Source organism: Thermobia domestica, chromosome 13 (assembly GCF_964235325.1).
Source record: "Thermobia domestica chromosome 13, izTheDome1.hap1.1, whole genome shotgun sequence".
NCBI lineage: Eukaryota > Metazoa > Arthropoda > Insecta > Zygentoma > Lepismatidae > Thermobia > Thermobia domestica.
The window spans coordinates 11,960,445-11,981,174 of NC_137466.1; the positions used below are offsets into that span (position 1 = coordinate 11,960,445).

General features: G+C 35.8%; 1 protein-coding gene across 1 annotated transcript in view; it reads right to left on the reverse strand.

The window, feature by feature from the left end:
• LOC145667496 (inactive pancreatic lipase-related protein 1-like) overlaps positions 1-17,959 on the reverse strand; it is a 189,379-nt gene extending 171,420 nt beyond the window's left edge. Inside the window, exon 1 of the mRNA XM_081734972.1 lies at positions 17,825-17,959. The gene's annotated coding sequence lies outside the window, so the exon portion shown is untranslated. The remainder of the gene's footprint in view (positions 1-17,824) is intronic.
• Between the last annotated feature and the right edge of the window lie 2,771 nt (positions 17,960-20,730).

A 20,730-nucleotide genomic window follows, 5' to 3' on the forward strand; every position in this document is an offset into this window, starting at 1 on the left:
CATCCATTTCGCTCTTACTGGTCTAACGGTGTCCTCAGTGACAGAATTCAATTTCTCAATATATTCCGCCGGATACTCGGGTAGCAGCATCACTATCTCGTCATCAATTGAAAAGTGAGAAGGACGCAGTCAACACATTGAAGGTCATGCTCGTGTATAGCACAAGCGTGCTATTTTGTCCATACCAGCCATGCACGTGCATAGCACGAGCAGGCTAATTTGAATATATGGCGTTTCTTTTGCGCTCCAGACACGCTAAAATATTTTACAGTGTCGATGTGGATACCTCTGCATGCTGCTACACTTTTGAGCAAAAATGAACTCCGCTGTAGCCAGAAAGCAAGAACAATAAGTTGCTTGATTTGAGCGCGTAGCATGTTACTTCCTTTTTTTTGCGTATGTGTTCGCATGAGGTTTGGAAAGACAAGTGAAGGCAAAATAACACAACGTGGATGTGTGGGCCTTGTGTGCCAGAATATTTCATACCAAGGCTAATCACGCTTAAGAACTCACAGCACGGACTTTTTTCCTATATTGAAGATACTGTCAAACATAAACCATTATAGCTTGGCTAAGGATACATGCATGATTTAAGTGTTTGTTTATGGATGTAGAGGAGGCAATAACCTTTAATTTGATGTAATAAACACACCTACTGAGCAGTAGAATATTTTGTAATTCTTTAATGAAAAATATAAAATGACCGATTTTATGGGTAATTTAAAAAAGATACTCCGATTTCATAAGTGTTAATCAACAAAACAGGAAAACAAAACCTCTAATCTTCCCAGTGTTTATTGGACATAATTTGTCTCGAACCTTCCTCTCAATTTCTGCTTGTATCACATATCTTCTACAATCATCAACATAATTGTCGATAAATAACAATTTCAAGCTTCCGACACTAATAATCCAACGATTACCAAAAGAAATGGGAGAACGTAAATTATATTCATAATCTCGATCATCGAAAAGATCATCCGGCCGTTATAACAAGATTTGGAACAATTTAAAAATGCAAAGGAACATTTATGTTGTGCAAGTACACATGATTATTTTGAAAATCAGCTCTAAACTTTCAACACGCCAGGCAAAAATAATGGTGCTAATAGATTGTCATCATTGGTCGAGTGTTGATAACCGTAGATGCAAAGATATTCATTTGCGACACAATGCCCAAACCTTGATTCACAACGTTGAAGGTTGAAGAAAACGTCTCGCTTAAAATACTGGTTCACTTGTATAGCATGGATCGTTCTTGAATGGCATGGCAGGAAACATATGTTAACATTGTAGACTTACTATGTCTTTGTCAAAGCAAGAACATTCGGATTAGACACACATGCTTTCACTAATTAGCAACTTGAATACACGGCATCTTACCGGCATCTTAATCTTTATAACTGCAAATTGCGATGAAGTTGTCAGCACATTAAGAGTAAATTAGTTTCCTTTAGAATATAAATTCAACGCCAGTGGTAGATGAGTAATTACGTGCTCATAAAAGCCAAAATCAAGGATCTGCGTGAATTGGGAGTGCCCGCTCTTGCGCTTGCAAACGTGAACTTCATGAATAGTTTAATCTTGCGAATCGTTGTAGAGATTATGGAGTTCTATTCAGTCTGTTATTTTGGAATTTGATACAATATGAGGCGTTGGATGGCAAATGGGCGTAACTCAGTTTTGAGACATTGTGAGATATTGGGACTTATTAGAATCGATATAGAAAAAACGGACAAAATTGGTTCTTTGTGTTACCATCTTTTTGCCTATGGCCTGGTCTTTTACCTCTGAGATACACAACTTTTCCATCCAATAGATTATAGTTTCAAGTTTACGGAAATGACTTAATCTCATTTTTTCTAAAGAAATGAATTACGGCACTTTATCATCCAACGCCTAATATAGGTAACAAATTATAAAAATTTAGAAGATGAATACAGAGAGATAAGTAGATCTGATCTAATTGTCGCAATTATTTTATTAGACCCTATTAATGTCAATTTCTTGTAACCGTGGTTGAACGTTAATTACATATAATTGGTTATCGGCTAGAAGTGGTATTGCTTTCATTTAATATCATTGAAAACATTGATGAGACTTCAATAAAATGCGCTGTAAGCTTCATGAAAATATAATTTTCAGTAATGTAACATAATAACTTAGTAATGGTACAATACAAATAATATATATATATATATATATATATATATATATATATATATATATATATATATATATATATATATATATATATATATATATATATATATTTATCAATTTCAAATTTGTAACCAAGTTTCAGAATGTTGTTCTTAAGCTCTGATAAATGCATACAAAGAACTTTGTATCATATTATGTTTTGTTTGAGTTGGCATCTTGATAGAACACTGAAGTCAAACCATAACAGTAAATAAATATGAACTGGGTAAACTGGTTCATTATTTCGTAAATCTCAGAAATAAAGACAAAAATGCTACTTTACGTCTTGTTTGCTATTCTAGTAAGGTGTTCTACTAGGCTTGTAAGTTCTGGAATTTTCAATTTTCTTACTTTTAAAAACTCACAACCTCAGAAGTCCTATTCTCGAGGATATGACTGCTCTTCGTAAGTTGTTTTTGTATTCCAGAAACAGAAAAGTTCTTTGTGTAAATTATCCACTGACGTAATGTCTACTGCGTTACATCTATAACTAAGGAAGTTACCCTCATAAGAAAATTTTCTTGGTGACTTTGAAGATAATACGTGTAATCTGTGTTTGCGGAATTCAGAACAATAATATTTATAAAGGCAGGTGGGATGCAAGGAAATTCACAAAATGCACTGGGGTATGTGGAGTTGTCTCGCCATTTCAGGAACTGGAATAACGCCGAGAATAACAAACGAATGACGACAAAAATATAATGTTCAGAAAGATCGGCAGGCAATGTTGGTGTCAGACAACGTTGGGTATCTTTGGAAAATTCAATCCAGATGTCACCGAGAAGTCATTTTAGTTATGAGTTTAGAGTTGAAAACATAAAGAGATATCTACGTACCACATTCTGAAAATGAAGATTTATAAATAGAGAAAATGCTTTCATTAAGGAGCAATTCAGAATATGTTGACGTATTAATCATACAACGTTAAATCTTTATATCAAATGTGTCATAATTAATTGATATTGTTGTGTATCTTTTAGTCTTTTAAATGCCACACCAAAAATCTGGTGCTTAAAAAAATAGTTCCTTCAACAGATAGTAATATTTTTGACACCTACACGTTAGCCCTAAGTACGTTATATTATAGCTTCATTAACGAATTAAATTGTAGTTTACTTACTAAATATTTAATAATAACACTCAAATGAAACGAAAATGAAATTCTGAGTTTTACGTCAAACGATTATGCCGGTTAGGCTAAAGGAGACGGTGATAATAAGTAATGAATGAAATGGTGGAATGAAGAAAGTCTGAAGAAACGGGAAAACCCCGAGAAAACCCACGCACACGGTCTTTGTCCACCACAAAGTTCACTTGGCGGGAGCAGGGTTTGAACCCGAGACCCCTAGCACCAGAAGTGAACGCTCTACCACTGAGCCACCGCGGCCCAATAACACTCAAGATATATATTTAAACTGATATATTTTCCGAAGATTTTTTGCAATTACCTTTATATTTTTCAAAAAATTGCTTCTTTATAATTGATAATACATTCAACATTAATGGCATCTTTATATATTATATCAGAACTGTCTAGAAAAACATGTTTATACAATGACAAAAAAGTATTCATACACGCAAAGTTTTTGTAGTAGGATTATATATAATGATTAAATAAAACCAATGTTACACTCAGCTGAGAATATACATAATTTTCTGTTTGTATATATATATATATATATATATATATATATATATATATATATATATATATATATATATATATATATATATATATATACAAGAAATCTTTGGATGACAAAAGTAAATAAACGTTTTCTCTCTACTCAAAAGGTATCCATACAGCATTACGGACTACGAATCTCGACAAGTTCTAACAATCTGTATGAGAAAATCAAGATTTTAATATTTTGTATGTATACCTTTAACACTAATTATTGCCTCGACACGCTTTGGCATGGGCTGAACGAGCGTTTTGGTCATTTGTGAGGAAATCTAAGGCCACTCGTCCAAAAAGATGTTTTGTAGTGCCTCCTTGCTCGAAGGACAGCATTTCTATAATTTTTGCACAGATAATTCCCCAAGTGGTCGATAGGATTGACATCTGGGCTTTGCGGAGGAGTCAGAAGTTGTCGTAGAGCGTTATGCAGTAACCAGTCCCTAGTTTTCAAAGCAGTGTGCTTAGGGTCATTGTCCTGCTGGAAAACAAAGATCCCGTTAAGGCCCAACTTCTGCACACTGCTTGATAAGTTATGTCGCAACACACTAATATATTTATTGGCATGCATGACTGCTTCAATAAAAAGTAAGTATCCTACTCCAGAAGATGCCATGCATCCCTAAACCATCAAACTTCCTCCTCCGTCTTTTACTCTAGGGATATTATGTTGCAATTGCAATTCACTGTTTATCTTTCGCCATACCCATTTTTTGCCATCTGATCCGAATATATTATATTCGATTCATTGGAAAATACAACAGTATCCCAAAAAACTTCGTTGGCCTTAGTAGGTATTTGGTGGCAAATTTTGTTGGTTTACTTCTGAAATGTATGGTTTTATTTCTGGCTGTCCTAACATGAAAATGGGCACTATGCAGCACATTTCGTATGGTTTGAGGATTCACAGTGCAAGTAGATGTTGACGCGATGTCCTCGGCCAAAGACACAGCACGTCTAAAGGTTTCTGTACGTACTAAATTAAATACTTTCTGTTAGTCACGGCGTGTAAGCTCTTTTCGGCTTTCTGATCTTCGTCTATTTTCTGTTCTTCCAGTCTCTTTATACTTTCTTATGATGAAACTAACAGTACCAAAACCAATAGAGATAGTCTTTGCAATTTCACGATAACTCCTATTTCCTTTATAAAAAGAAACAATCCTATCACGTTGCGTCAATGAAAGTTCACTTGTCTTGCGCCCCATGTTCACCACTAGCACTCACAACAAGAGTAGACTAACATACATGCAATGAACTCTTGCTGCATTTACACCACGATTGCTCGAGTTCGACAGTAAAAATGTTAAATGCACAGAATAGGATAACAGTCCCACAGTAGGAATACTTTCTTTGAGTATCATATTTACGTGATTTACATTATGTTCGTCTCCTTATAGTTTTGGCGGATATTCAACTCATGCAACTGTTAGCGTTATTCCGTCACTTTGTTCCAACACACTTTTTAATTTTCTGCTCTCAGATATAGTTCATCTAAATTTTTGAGTGTATGAATACTTTTTTGAGCCACTGTACATGCATAGCCACAAAACTTAACAAGTTAAATGTTCAGGTATTTCTATAAAGGAAAACGATGTCATACGACACGGGATGTTGTTCATATCCACACACACACACACACACACATATATATATATATATATATATATATATATATATATATATATATATATATATATATATATATATATATAGGTTGGCAACTAAGTTCCCGCCGTTTTTAGTGTCAGGCACCCATGCTCCACACTTTTGAACTTTGCCCATCGAGTGAAAATGTTTCTCTACAGTCGTGTGGGAGCAATCCATTGTCTCTGCCAGTTCCCTTGTTTGTTTGACGTGGATTTTCATGCAAAAGATGGTTCAATAGCTCATCAAACTCAACGAGGGGCGTCTCTGAGGTCAAAATTTCCTTTTTTGAACTTTGCATACCAAACCCGGGCGTTTCTTTCAGCTATAGCACACACTCCATACACAGCACAAATGTTGCGAGTAGCTTTTGTGGCCTTAGAACCTTGATTAAAGGCAAAAAGAAGGAGGTGTCAAAAATGCTCATTCTTCTCAACTTGACATTCTATGTTAATAATCTGTAAATAACAAAAAAATGTATCTTAGTAACAACGAAACATATATTTAGGTAGAACAATATATTCTCTTTCGAATGATGTACAACTTCGATCCAAAAGTATTTAATATCATGCAGATAATTCCAATCTGAAAAACGGCGGGAACTTAGATTTATTTATTTATAAATATTATCATTATATAATCTTGCGTGCTTTCTATAACAACTGTCACTGCGTGTCAATGAAGCGGATGTCATAAAATTGACATCTATTAATGACACGTATGAATATAAAATGTAAGTCTGTAATCCATATCATTAGTACACTAAGCTTTACCTTATTTATAAAAAGTACTCAAGCAGTATTACTTTATATATAATCCTCTCCTTGTAAGATTGATACAGGACTATAACGTCAACATATTCTAAATGTTCTTCTAGGAATTGTCGAATACAATATAGGATAATTTTCACACACTTATCACTTATTTCTAGCCATGCTTAATGTAATATACATTTGTTAATGATTTAATACATTTTAACATTACGAATGTATGGTGAAAACGAAGTAGATACTAGTAATATGTAAATGAGGCAATATTTTAAGCTTATAATGTGCTCCTTCAATTATGAAAGAATATAATTATGATATAATTATGAAAATGTAATTATTAATAATAATAATAATAATAATAATATCGCATATATATATAATTTGAATTATTGAGAATATCGACCGTAAATTCATTATACTATCAACATACTATATCTTGAAACGTGAACATTGTCAAATCTCAGATAGAATTTGAAATTTACAATCTTTCATTTTAAATATTCTTTATGAAGAATCATACAAGTACCTCTTATTATTCTCTAATCGTTGCCACATTGAGATATTTCACTTCTTCCATAATATCAGGGGCCATCATGAATTGCAGTCTTTTTTCTGCAAGTTACTTTTTCTTATTCTAATAACGTGTTTCTTTTGTTTTTTGTATAACACTACTCACTATATACTGTATAGTTCAAGTATTACTGATGAACAAAGCATGTTAAACTTGCATTAATCCTTAAGTTTTGCACAGCAGTATATAGGATAATAATCCATGGCTTGTCTTCCGGCAAATCGAAAACGCACGTAGCCAGGCACGTAGCCAAGGGGTGGGTCCGGGGGGTCCGGACCCCCCCCCCCCCCCTTCGGATCCAGAAATGAAAAATATTAAGGAAGGATGAAACAAAAAGAAACGAGAAAAAGATGAATCAGCGTCAAAAATATAAAGCTACAGCAAGTGTTTGGTTACTCTTTCTTATGAGGAGCTTTGTGTGGAGGAAACCGGAGGGGGAGTTGAAAATTGGTATTATTGTAACGAAGCATCCCGAATACCATCTATCTGCATAGATAACATAGACTCTCAGGTAGAACTTAAGAAATGCCCAGAATTACCAATAATATGAGCCATTTTGAATTTCACGGCACCTCTAATCCATTTTATAGGATGTCTTTACTCCCGAAAGAGTATCTCGTTGCTATCCTTGATGGCATTAAACGAAGATAAGTAAAAAAGGAAGAAAGAAGACAAGTAGAACCGAGTTCGAATGACCTCGGAAGTCTATATATTTTTCAATACTTTTTTTTATTTTCTTTTACTCAAGATTTCTTCATAGTTTTTCTTCTTAAAATACTTACTAACATGTCCTCATTTTATTGTCCTAAAAGACCAATATGGGTATGTTGTTAGTAAAATAGTTTAGATTGCTCGATCCCCTGGTGTGTAACCATAGTATTTCATGTCACCCCCTCCCCCCGATTAAGAAATCCTTGCTAAACGAACGAATATATCTTGCCACTAAAATAATTTAGAATGATCGAGCCCCTGGTGTGATAACCACAGTATTTCGTCACGGACCCCCCCTATTTCGAAATCCTGGCTACGTGCCTGACGTAGCGATGTCCGGAATTCAATTAATTCAATTTCGTTTTGCAGAAACAACTGGAGAGCAATGTCGTAACAGAATTGCAAATATCTGAAAATCGTGCCATCTGGTGATCTTACACCAATGGGAAACCTGGAAAATTTATGCATCAGTAACACAAACATCTTCAGGTTTCAAACGTCCATGATTTTGCACTTTTCAGGAAGTTCGTTATCTGGGCCTACTCGTATCGCTAACACTTCCTCATGGTTGCAATTAAGAATTCGTGCTGTTCGTGATTCTATCGCCAATTGAAGCTGTGATACTACAGTAAGTACTAACCCATTTAGAGTACTTAGGAACTAGACATCGTCTGAGGAGTAGCTTCAATTTAATAGAGAAAAGCGAAACAAAGAAACCCTTATTAAACCATGGGCGTTAACAGGGTGTGAGAATAAATTACAAGTTGTAGGGAATGTACCAATAACATATAAACCAAAAAGTAAAAACTGAAGAAATATTTTTTTGATGTTTCATTTCAAATGCAGGTAGAGTTTAGAGCGCTTTCATACGTTGTAACACAGAATACCTACTTAACGCGAGCATGTCTCAATGTTGACAATGATTTTTAAACTCACTCTCTACAAAATATGACTGTAATTAATGTGGTTTCATTGTCGATTCTTAGGTTGGTGCAAATGAAAAATTTTCTTTATTCATCATCAGTCTCTAAATGTCCATATATTCAAACATAAGTCTCAAACGATGTTTCTACACAGTGTTAAAATGAATTTTATTAAATTGGCTTATTCTTTAATACACTGTTTAAGCATCAAGTGAGTAATAATAGCTTTTGAAGTAGACTTCCTGAATCATCGAACTGAAGGCTATTTTTGCATAGTCCTCAAATGGACAATTACTCATTCATCGCTCTCAGTAAACGAAAGCTATTTAAGCTACACGATAAATTCAACATAATAGAACGAAAATGGATGAACCCTGACGAAGCTGACCAAGTTTAGCATTTCAGATATTCACGAGAACAAAACCGAGTGATGCGATCCTGTAAAAGAAATATAAAACAGAAAGACTATGAAAAATTTAGCAGCTCGCATTCAGTATGTGCTTCCGACGAAAAAAGAATAAAAATATGTTGTTATTAATAGCTGTAATACCATGGGGCTTATTCCGTACTGTTTGAGCTATCGCAACGCAAATTTTAATTTTTGTTTGCGATAATTGGGATAGCAGTTATAATTGCATATATTTTCTGCATTGCGATCCGCTAATCTGACAAGGACCGTAACGGAATGAGGTTGCAAGTGAGGTATAGTTGCCTTTCCTAATACTTTCCATCTAAAAAAAAAGAAAAATAGCTATTTCCGTAAAAGCATATTATAGCAAAATTTATTGTGCTTTGCAGCAATGCTGTTCTTTTTTTATCAGTACGCTACTATGTGTTGTTGTGAGTGAAGTGGTTAAGTTTGTGTGTATGATTTGGGAATCTTACGCTTAAATATAGGTCCATATCAGTTTCTAATTGTTTCTCTGAAATAGTAATACCGTATAGTTGATCAGTTTTGTGTATGTGGGTTAATGAAGTAACATATATAGATCTATTATGGCATTATCGACAAAGTTAGTGGATGAACTCATGAAGAGCGAGCCATATTTCACTGGTGTCACATTACTGGTGAAAGCTGAAACAAAAAAGCGACCTACTTCGTATTTTTCCCTGTGGGAAAAAATGAAAAGCAAGTAAGACATTTTCAATCTAAGTGGTACCATGCAAGAGTATGGTTAAGTGAAAGTGCAGAGAAATAGTGAACAATGTTCAGTTCACTTTACATTATATATACATACAAAAGGAAACTGAAAGTTTCATAAGGGTTGACAGCGATTGCAATGGGATTGAGGACCCTCCTATTCACCATCTAGTTACAGGTCTAATTTCAGCCTAAACATTTCACGTTATGCTACGAGTTCGCGGTAGAGTATGTTCAGCAATGTAGGTCCTAAGGAGATCATAAGGCTGTGGCTGACACTGGATTGAGCTAAATTTAATTTCTGGCAATGTTACGTAAGAGTGGACGGATTCTTCTTGTTTTCCAGTTGACAAATGCTACGAAACCCTGCGGCGACACTTCCACTGGCCTCATTTTTATCCAATGTTGTTGCATGGGCTTCACTTGTATTCCCTGGACACTTCAAAATAAATGCATGGAAAATAGCTATGATATTTCTTTTCCAATTTCGATTTGAATTCCGCGGCATTTCTGAACGACAGTGGTTTCATGTTTGTGGTGCAACTGTACATGTGATATCAGCGATACCAAATCGAACAGTCAAATATTCTTTTGAATTCGTAAAAACAAGGTAATACATTGATAACTAATATTTACTGGATTATAAATATTTATATTTATATTGTTCTTCCTTCAAACTACACTTACCTTCTGTGAACTTGCCACCTATAATTTTTGGATCGAAGGGACGTTAGCGAACTCAAATATTTCACTTGAATTCTTCCATCCTGTTACACAAAACTACGTACTGATCCTATGAAAGTTATTGACTTTATTTCTGTGAACTCATGCCATCATTGTTTCTTTTTTACTCAGTGTTATGTAAAAACTGAAACCTTATATATATATATATATATATATATATATATATATATATATATAGTGAATCAAAAGTCTGGACACGGTGGAATAAGTCGAGAACTGAACTTCGGAGCGAAAAACCAAAAAACACGTGTTTAGTAATATTAAAAAAACTATCTGATGAAACCAAAATCGATCCTCTAGACCCACCCCTGGGGGCTGGGGTGGGGTCAACTTTGAAATTTCAAATAGAAACCCCAATTTTTGATTGCATATTTGGATTCTACGGCCCAAACTATGTAAGGTTGCATCAACACTTTTCCGTCGATGCATAACATGGCGCTATAATCGGCGAAAGTAAATTAACTGTTTGGCATGAAAAAGAAAGACATTTTGCTGTTAGACCGAGAATCGTTACCAACAGATCCGTCACCGTTAAAGACCTTCCACTTATAAACGAATCGTTCAGGGGAACGTCGCTTTAACATGTGAATGAACGAGCGAGCAATGCCAACCCAATGTTGCAACCCCATGCCACGTGTCACTAAACGTGTTATAATTCACACATCCGTACATTGCATGTGAAAAGAGAAAACAATAATGAAACGAATAACACACACACAGGTATCACTTCTTGTACAAATGCTCCACTATAATGCCGAAATTACAGGTTACGCCTATAAGCTTCGTCATGTCTATCCCGAACGAAAGTTCGATCAACGTTCTTAAGAGGCCTCCATGCCACGAAATTAAGATGGTACCATACGTACGTATTGAAATGTGCACTCTGTTCACACAATGCTCTTTAGTGGTAACTCCTTTAGTTTTGAAATGATATTGGAACGACAGAATCAAATCTTGTCTAGGGTCCGATGTGATCAATTTGTTGATGACACATTACAGACATTTAAAAATTAAAGGATGAAAGGATTAAAAATAAAAAGAAAAAATACTACTACAGACTACTACTACTACCACTACTACTGCTATTAGTACTACTACGATTCCTATTACTGCTACTAATACTACTACTACTACTACTACCAGATAATAATATAATATACAGAGTGAGTCAAAAGTCCTTGGACACCTGGATAAGTTTGAAAATCGACGGGAAAAGTAAAAAGTGATGGGAATACAGGTTTGATAAAGAACTTTTGGAGTGTATGTCATTCATGGCCGCCATCTTGAAATCCGCAAGTTTGGATTCAAATCATTTTTTTAAATGGGAAAGGGATGTATGACACATCAAATAACACTAGCTTGAGCTCAGAAATTTAGTGGTGTAATTTGTTTTTTTTTTTCTATCTTGTACAGTTAGAAGTTATTAATGTTCAAAGGTGGGAAATTACCTTGATATTGAATGCTACAACACATGTTCTACGTGTTGCCCATCCCGTGCAATGCACATATGTAGTCGCCGCAACCACTCTGACTGCACACGGAGGAGAATGTCTCCTGAAATTTGGACACAGGCTTGTTGGATGCGTTCCTCCAGGTGTCTCAAATCACGGAATGTCTCAGCATACACTATGTGCTTAAGATGTCCTCATAGATAAAAATCAAGGGGCGATAAGTCAGGGGATCTGGACGGCCACTCCACGGGACCACGGCGACCAATCCACTTCCCTGGCAGTTGTTCATCCAACCGTTCACGGACACCAAGTCCATAGTGTGGAGGGGCTCCATCGTGCTGAAAATAAGATGGGAAAATGCCGTCAGCGTTCAGTGTGGCAGGGAACACAAGGTCCTGCATCAGCATCAGATACTGTGGTGCAGTTAAGATGTTGTAAATGAAAAATGGCCCAATGATGCGGGTGTCCCATATGCCACACCACACCATCACCTTCACTGAACTATGCTCTCGACTCGGGTCATCCCAGTTCGGATTTGTGTCACACCAGTATCGACAATTATCTCGATTAACCTCCCCGATCAAAGTGAAATACACCTCGTCGCTGAACAGTATGCCCTTGGCAAACGCAGGATCCAGTTCGTGTTGTTCAGTAGCCCACATGCAGAACTCCAACCGGCGATCAGGGTCATCCTCGTTCAGTTTATGTTGCATGTGCAGCTTGTAAGGATGAAACTGTTTGGCGGGCAATATCCGGACAACGGAGGATTGGCTTATTGCACATGCTAGGGACACACGACGGGTACTTCGTTTAGGACTTTTCACAAACGATGCAACAACCGCCGTTGCAGTTTCCTCATTGGTGGCAGTCTTTGGTCGCACACTACGTGCCCTATCTTGAACACAGCCCGTCTCTCGAAATTTGGTAATCACGTGAACCACTGTGCTGTGCGATATCGGTTCTCTGTCTGGATGCCGTCTGTTGTAGTCAGCTGCTATTGTTCGGTAGCTGCGTTCCCTTGATATAAGGATGATTTCGATCTTCTGTTCACGTGTCAGACCCATTTTATATCACCTGGAACAAAGAGAGAACTGGGTCAGTATCAAGGTAATTTCCCACCTTTGAACATTAATAACTTCTAAACTGTACAAGATAGAAAAATAAACAAATTACACCACTAAATTCCTGAGCTCAAGCTAGTGTTGTTTGATATGTCATACACCTCCTTCCAATTTAAAAAAGTGACTCGAATTCAAAATGGCGGATTTTAAGATGGCGGCCATGAATGACATACACTCCAAAAGTTGCGGCCCCTCATCAAACCTCTGTTCCCATTACTTTTTACTTTTCCCGTTGATTTTCAAACTTATACAGGTGTCCAAGGACTTTTGACTCACCCTGTACTATAATATTAATAATAATAATAAGAAGAAGAAGAAAAGAAAGAATTCCATAATAATTTCACTCATCTAAAACTATGCGAGACCGCGAGCAGTCTCACACAAGTCAGGCGAAACAATGGCGAAAATCTTCATGATGCCGTCGTTCGGGGGACGACGTCGTGCCACTGCTAGGCCGAAGACGACCCATCTGTCTCTTAGCTGCCGTTCCTGAATAGCAGAGGGGCCGTCACGGTGTCCGCTTCCAAGCCGACAAATAGGCAGCCGCCTTTGAACCAGCACTAGCTCACCCTTTTCGCTGCTTCCACCCAATAACCGACGACGGTCGGACGAACTTCGTCGACAATTGTTCATGGGGAACGTCTCGGTTCCAAAACCTAATAGAGGTTCCGATCCCACTTTCAACTGTAGGTCCCGTCTCTCGCGTCCCACTGCGGAAAAGGAACGATAAACATCCTAACAAACCCAATAGTCACACATTTTCTTTTGTTTTTTGATCACATGTATACTTATTTCACCATGTCCACAGCATTGAAGCTAATTAAAGTTCATATAGGAAGTTCTCCTGGTTTTGCCATTATAGCGCCACGTCACACAGCGACAACGATGTTTCGACTAAATCTTATACAGGTTTGTGCGCAGAATCCGACTCTGCAATAAAAAAAGCTTCCATTTCAAATGTTTCAGCTAACCCCACCTAGCGGTAGGGTGTGGTATCGTACTTGGTACCATTGAATAACTTTGTTGATCCGACGCGTATTTCTCAAAACACTGCACCGTGTACAGATTGGTCGGAACTAATATCAAGCTCATCAACGAAGAGGGGAGCATCTAATTTCGCCTATTACAGCGCGATATCACACATCGACGAAAACGTTTTGATTATACCTTACATTACTTCGGATATAGTCTCCGAATCTTCAATAAAACATTGGAGTTTCCATTTGAAAAATCAATGCCCCCCACTCCTTTCCAGAAGGTGTGGGTAGAGTGTTGCGTTTGATATCATCGGATAGCTTCTTGAAACATATTAAATATGTTTTTTTTTGCGCTTTTTTAATCAGAAGTGTATTTCTTCATTTACTCTACCATGGCCAAACTTTTGGTTCACCCGTTATTTCAAACATAAATTAGCTTGACAGTTACAGGCTATTTTTAATAATTTCACACCATTCGAACATTTGCACATTATAGGGCCAATTCTACACTATTCTGATATCTTTTAATCGTCAGATAAGATAACACTGGTCGCAGTGGTCATGTGTTATTTTGTGTAAGACGATATCTACTTCCGCGACAAGGTTGGATCATTCCGATAATTCATCTTTATCAGAGAATGGTACAATTGACCCTAATGAATATCATATTTTAGCGATTAGAAAACAGTTATATCAATACATTTTCATCTCAAACACAGAAGTCAAAAAACACCATAGGGCAATAAGCAGATACTTCAATAGCTATACTTTTCTTTAATTTTCCTTTTACTTTTAATTGTTTTATTTTTTGTCCTCTACTCGCCGCTTTTGAATTTTCTGGTTTGCAACACTGATACTGCCCGAAGCCCCAATGAAGAAGGTGTGCCTTTCTCTGTGTCTTCTGTCTGTGTGTAGTGTGCTTCTATCCAGTGACGAGAAGGAACAGAGAAGTGAACCAGTAACACTGAACGAGAACAGAAGTTGGAAATACTACCAAGTTCATGAACGAAATGGGAGTATTTAGGGGCCATTTATTTTCCCCGATTACTGCGCCATATTATGCATCGACGGAAAAGTGTTGATGAAACATTACATAGTTTGATCCGTAGAATCCAAATATGCAATCAAAAATTGGGGTTTTCATTTGAAATTTCAAAGTTGACCCCACCTCAGCCTCTAGGGGATGGGTCTAGAGGATCGAATTTGGTTTCATCAGATAGTTTTTTTAATATTACGAAACACGTGTTTTTTGTTTTTTCGCTCCCAAGTTCAGTTCTCGACTTATTCCACCGTGTCCAGACTTTTGATTCACTCTGTGTATATATATATATATATATATATATATATATATATATATATATATATATATATATATATATATATATATATATATAACCGGACCTTAAAGGCAGAGGGGAGTAGGTAATTGTTTTCTGAAAATGAGTTATTGCCAGTCTTGGAACACGTGTTCTGATATCTTTTATTCTTAGAAAGCTTGTAGTTGTAGTATGAATACTTTATCAAATAGGAACAATAAAATTGGATATAAGTCCGAAAGCACTTAAAGGCAAAAAGAAGTACGTCACTGTTGTCTGTCTCTCCTGAAAATTTAACAAAAATGACTTACTCTCCTCTGCCTTTAAGGTCCGTATATATATATATATATATATATATATATATATATTAGCACAACAATTTTCCATAATATATGCACTTTTAACGCGAGCCTCATTCCAATCAAACTAGGAATAATTATTGTTGAAATTGGAAATTAAATGAAACTTCAGATTGTCTTATTACAACAACATGTCTGAAGAAGGAGAAAGGACAGTAAAAGGAAAAGGATAAGGTATTTTGTTACGTAATATGGTAATAATTAAGTCATAATACGTTTTGTTCTTAATGAAAACAGGTTAATGGATAGAATAGAATTTAGCATCCCTTTTAGCAGGAAAGTTATATAAGAAATGGACCTACAGTTTGAGGAGGAATCCAATACACCGTAAAGCGTTTAAATTTCTCAAAACTCTCCGACCAGGAATCGAACCCAAGCACAGTTTGCATGGTTATGTAGTTTAGATCTATTATTAGAAAGGAAATTAAATAGTTGATTGTGTAATGTGTTATAAAGTGAATATGAATGCATTGAGTTACTACATGTAATGGTAGTATCTCCCAGCAACCAGTATCTACACTTTGCGTTTTGAGGTACTCTTTAAGGAAAATAACATTTTAAACAACAAGTTGTACCCGTGAATAGACCCTTTCATTACTTGCTGAATGTTATTATGGTAGATGAAGTATAAGAATTAAGCAAGAGAATTGGATAAAGCTTTTATTTATAATATGCTATTAAATATAATTGAATGAACATCATATTGTGTGCATATACGTTTTATTAGCGTAATCAGAGGTAAAAGTGCGAGGAAATGCGGGGGACGCCATTCTCCCACTTCCAGAAAATACCTGTACCGCCCCCCGCTTTCTTAAAAGAATTACAATGGGCAAAGATAGGCAAGGGGGGCGGCGTGAGGTCATGCGTCCCCCTACCTTTGAAGATTCACTTTTACCCCTGTGCGTAATGATTAATTTGTGTGGGGAAGGCGTAACAGTGACTTGATCACTTAAAGAGACTGATCTCTAAAAGGTTGTCGGGCTAAATCTTCTGCTTTCTCTGCTTGTCATTTTGTAATGCTTCATTACGGTTCCCTACAAGTCTACGGTTACGGTTAGCTTGGGTTAACAGATTGAAGTACAAGCTACTCGAAAACAATGGGAGAAGCAAGTACTTCAGCTTGTAAGACTTTAATGGCGTGAACTCACTACTTATTTACATTTTTTTCCTCTTGCTTTTCATGACTTACGGGCATCTTGAATTTAACAGAGAGGTTTATACGAAAATTAATGGAGATCTGTTTACTGTAATCTTACAATCAGTTAACATAACTCGTATGTGTTTTTGCGTTTTTAAAATCTAATATATGGAGACTAAACTCTTTATATTCACATCGCCGTAAAGGAAAAGGTTTTTCGATGCGAAAATTGTGCTTTTAGTAACTAAGAAATTATCTAGACACACATGCTGCATAAAATAATATAATACAAATATTAGACACATTCTGAGACAAACAAACAAACAACTGCATTTTTCGTCGATGATCGGACTTTAAATGACAAAATCATAAACAGTAATTTTGAACCCATGATGTAGTACTGATAGTAAAATAAAAATGGCGAGCCATACTTATTTAATTGAGGTTATTATTTCAATTTTGTAGGGATAAGATTGACAAAACCTTTGTAGGTTACATTGGAATTGCATTGGTTGATATACAGTAGATTTAAAACTAATTCTAACGTCATCAATTTACTCTCTTCAACTTAGGAAGTGTATTGAATAATTTGCTCAAGATGTAATTTTTTATAAGTTGTTCTACTTCTAGGAGAATATTCTACGTAGCAACTAGGACTAATTTTTATTATTACTATTTCAATTATCTTGACCAAAATATGTTCAGTAACAGTTATTTGTATTGTTTCGTATATTAATAAGTATTACTCTTATACTTCTAGTTAACCTTGCTTCATACATCAAGTAAGAATAGAACTTATATCCATAAGCTTTACCTTATTTGACTTTGAATCATATTGGAATTAGTGAAGTTTGGAGATAATGACTTACAGACTGGAATATTTATAATTCGATTACATCATAACGTTCCGTGAATGGTTACTAGAACTGTTGCAGAAGAAACTCTTATAAGTTTTCAATATTTCAACCAGGATTCTACCCTTGAAATGAAATACATATGACTTTGTTCATATTGCTGTATAGACTATGAGAAATGACAATTCAATAATAAATAACTAGAAAATGAAATATGATCTTACCTCTTACTTTATTAAATGGTTTGATTTACTTTGATGCACGTTGACACAATGTCTTATAAACCAAAATTTAATTATATTTTTTTCTGAAAGTTCTTACGTGAAACATAAACGACACACAAGTTATAAATTCAAAATACTTTGAGGGGAAAATTAATGTCAACGTCAGTATTGAATAATATAAAATATTGTCAGTTGTTGTCAAACACACGCATGAATGTCAGGAAAAGATTCACATTGACGTAACACGTAATGATTGAGATATTGCGCAGATTCAGTGAAGCTCGTGCTTTTATGTAACGTCTAAACGACTGTCGTACTCAAGCAATCACACAACACTATCAGTTTCACGCCAGCTTGTCTCTTGATACAGTGGAATTCTGACAGTGTAAACACTATTGTTTTGAAATATTAATAACTTGAATTTGGAGACTTAGGAAAGTGGGCAAAAAATTGCAGGATGGCTAGCGCAAATTATGTAGTCAGTAACGTTTGTGAAAATCCTTGACTTTGAATCATTTGTGATTAAAGCAAAGAATCAGAGGAAATGTTTGTAGAGACACGCATTTACATTTTTATTCTGCATCTCTTAGAAGACCTATCCGATTTTATTGTCTTTCCAGTCAGATGAAGATAAAATTCTTGGGCAATTGAATTAGTTACACCGAAAAATACTATGGTAGTGATTATAGTGCTTACATTAACGTCATTTGGTTCTTAAAATACTCATATAAGTGACGTGTGTTTACATGTGAGAGGGAACAGTGGTTTATTCAAAATTGAATTTTGTTGTTTTTACATGCTATAAATTTCATTAAATATTGTTCACGTTCATCAATGTACAAATATTGTTATAAAAGTAACATATAGATGTACAGTAGCAGTTTCTGTTCGTAAACCACAAATTGAGTGCTATGGTACAGTTAAAACATAATTGAACTATGGTTATACAGACAATCATTGCATTTTGTGAATAGAAAGTCAGATTTGAAAGTCCTTTGAAGTGGAAACATCGAAATTATAAACAAATATGTTAATTTGTTATTAAAGCAAGTGTTACGAGCGAAATGCTATGATTCTAGACTCACTATTGCAAAAACGAATACAATGATGATCAACAGCAGTCAACATCAATTGCAAAGTAAATAGGAACAAAAATAGTTCTGGCTAATTAAATGTTACGAAGGCGTGAATATTTTAAAACTTCTTCGTAGGTAGAGCTAGTTTAATAAAATGAAGGCCAAGAACCGACCCCCCACTACCGGTTTATTTAAAAAAAATAACTATGATAACACGATTTACAGAAAATACTACAGAAGTGCTTTCTTCTAATTTGACAGGTAGAAATTCGGTAGTCGTTGACCATAGGTTTTGGGCAGGGTCTTCACACAGGCCCGAAGCAAGCTAAACAGAGTGGCGTAGGAAACTCCTATGCTCTCAAGCAAGTAATAAGGGGTTAGAAGTCACAGAGGCCCGAAGCAGGCTCAGCAACTGACGTAGGAATCCCAATAAATCCCCGAAGCAGGCTAAGCGAGGAGAAAAGTAAAACCCAAGACTCCCGAAGTAGAATAGAGGCTTTTGTGGTAGGTAACTCCTAATATAAGACGGCAAGCAATAGAAGGGACACCAGAGAATTGGTATTAGTCCACTGGTTGCCATCCAATTTATAGGCGTCTAGAGCAGCGTTGGAGCTACTGGTGTTCTTTCGTCATGTGCCTCGTAGGAGGTGCCAGTGGTCCGTCGTCTGCTGCTCGTAGTAATCTCACATAGTGTGTAGTAAGCCATGTGATGATGTTCACAAACAAAAGTATATGGCGGTGTTTGTATACAGAAGCATGCGGTACATTACAATATATTGTTCTTTGTAGTTACGTGCATCGCAATTGCTTTCCTATTCCAAAGATAATGTATAACTATGGAACTTGGATAAAGTTGAGTTGATTTTGAGCTTTTACGTCCCTTTCAGCAGCAAAGCTCTATGAGAAGGGACTCTTGTATTAAGATTTTTACTGTTAACATTTACTGAAATATTATTCCATACAGTGAATTCCGGTAAGGCCTAAAACTTAATACCAACATTGCTGGAGACTTTTCTCTTACCATTTCTCTCTCTTTCCTCCTTTTCTTTCCATTCGAAGACGAAGAATTAGCTAAATTCGAATTTAAGTGGTTAGACTGAAATTGCTCCGAATCGTTAGGTGATTCAAAGACTACACCATCTTTAAATCTAGTATCCACATTGGATTGAAGTTTATTTTCATCTACCACAGTTGCTAAATCAACCACTTAATGGTGATCACTGAATAACGATGAACGTATAGGTTCACCATCTCTAATATTGGTATCACCTTCATTAATTCGGTAGACAACGGTTGTAGAATTTACATTATTCAGAATTGTACGATCACAAAGTCTGAAGTCACTTAATCTGGAATAAGATCTATTATCTAAATTTTCTCAATGCTTACGCTCAGAAGGTAACATAGAACGCAACTCATTTAATTGATATGTCCGATAACAATAGACTTCGATCACTTGCTTTTACAAATAGCGATGCTATGTTGTCTGTATTTGTCTCTAAATTCTTAGAATTAGAAGATTGGTGAGAAAAGTGGCCAACAGGATCACCTAAACTCCTTTTACTCAACTGAAGAACCAGAATTGATCAATGTATTGTATATTATATTAACTATCTTCTTGTTATTACGTAGTCTTAGTTTACTTAGACCATAATCAATAACCGAATGAGTAGCACTTATAAATGGCGTTCCCAATACACAATCGTGAGGAAGATTATCAACTATCCTGAATGCTACTCTTTCAAACCATCCTTGTATGTTCAGTATGAACATATTCTCACTAGATGGCACGTAATTTCGTCCTAAGGGGGCACTTATAATCAATGGCTG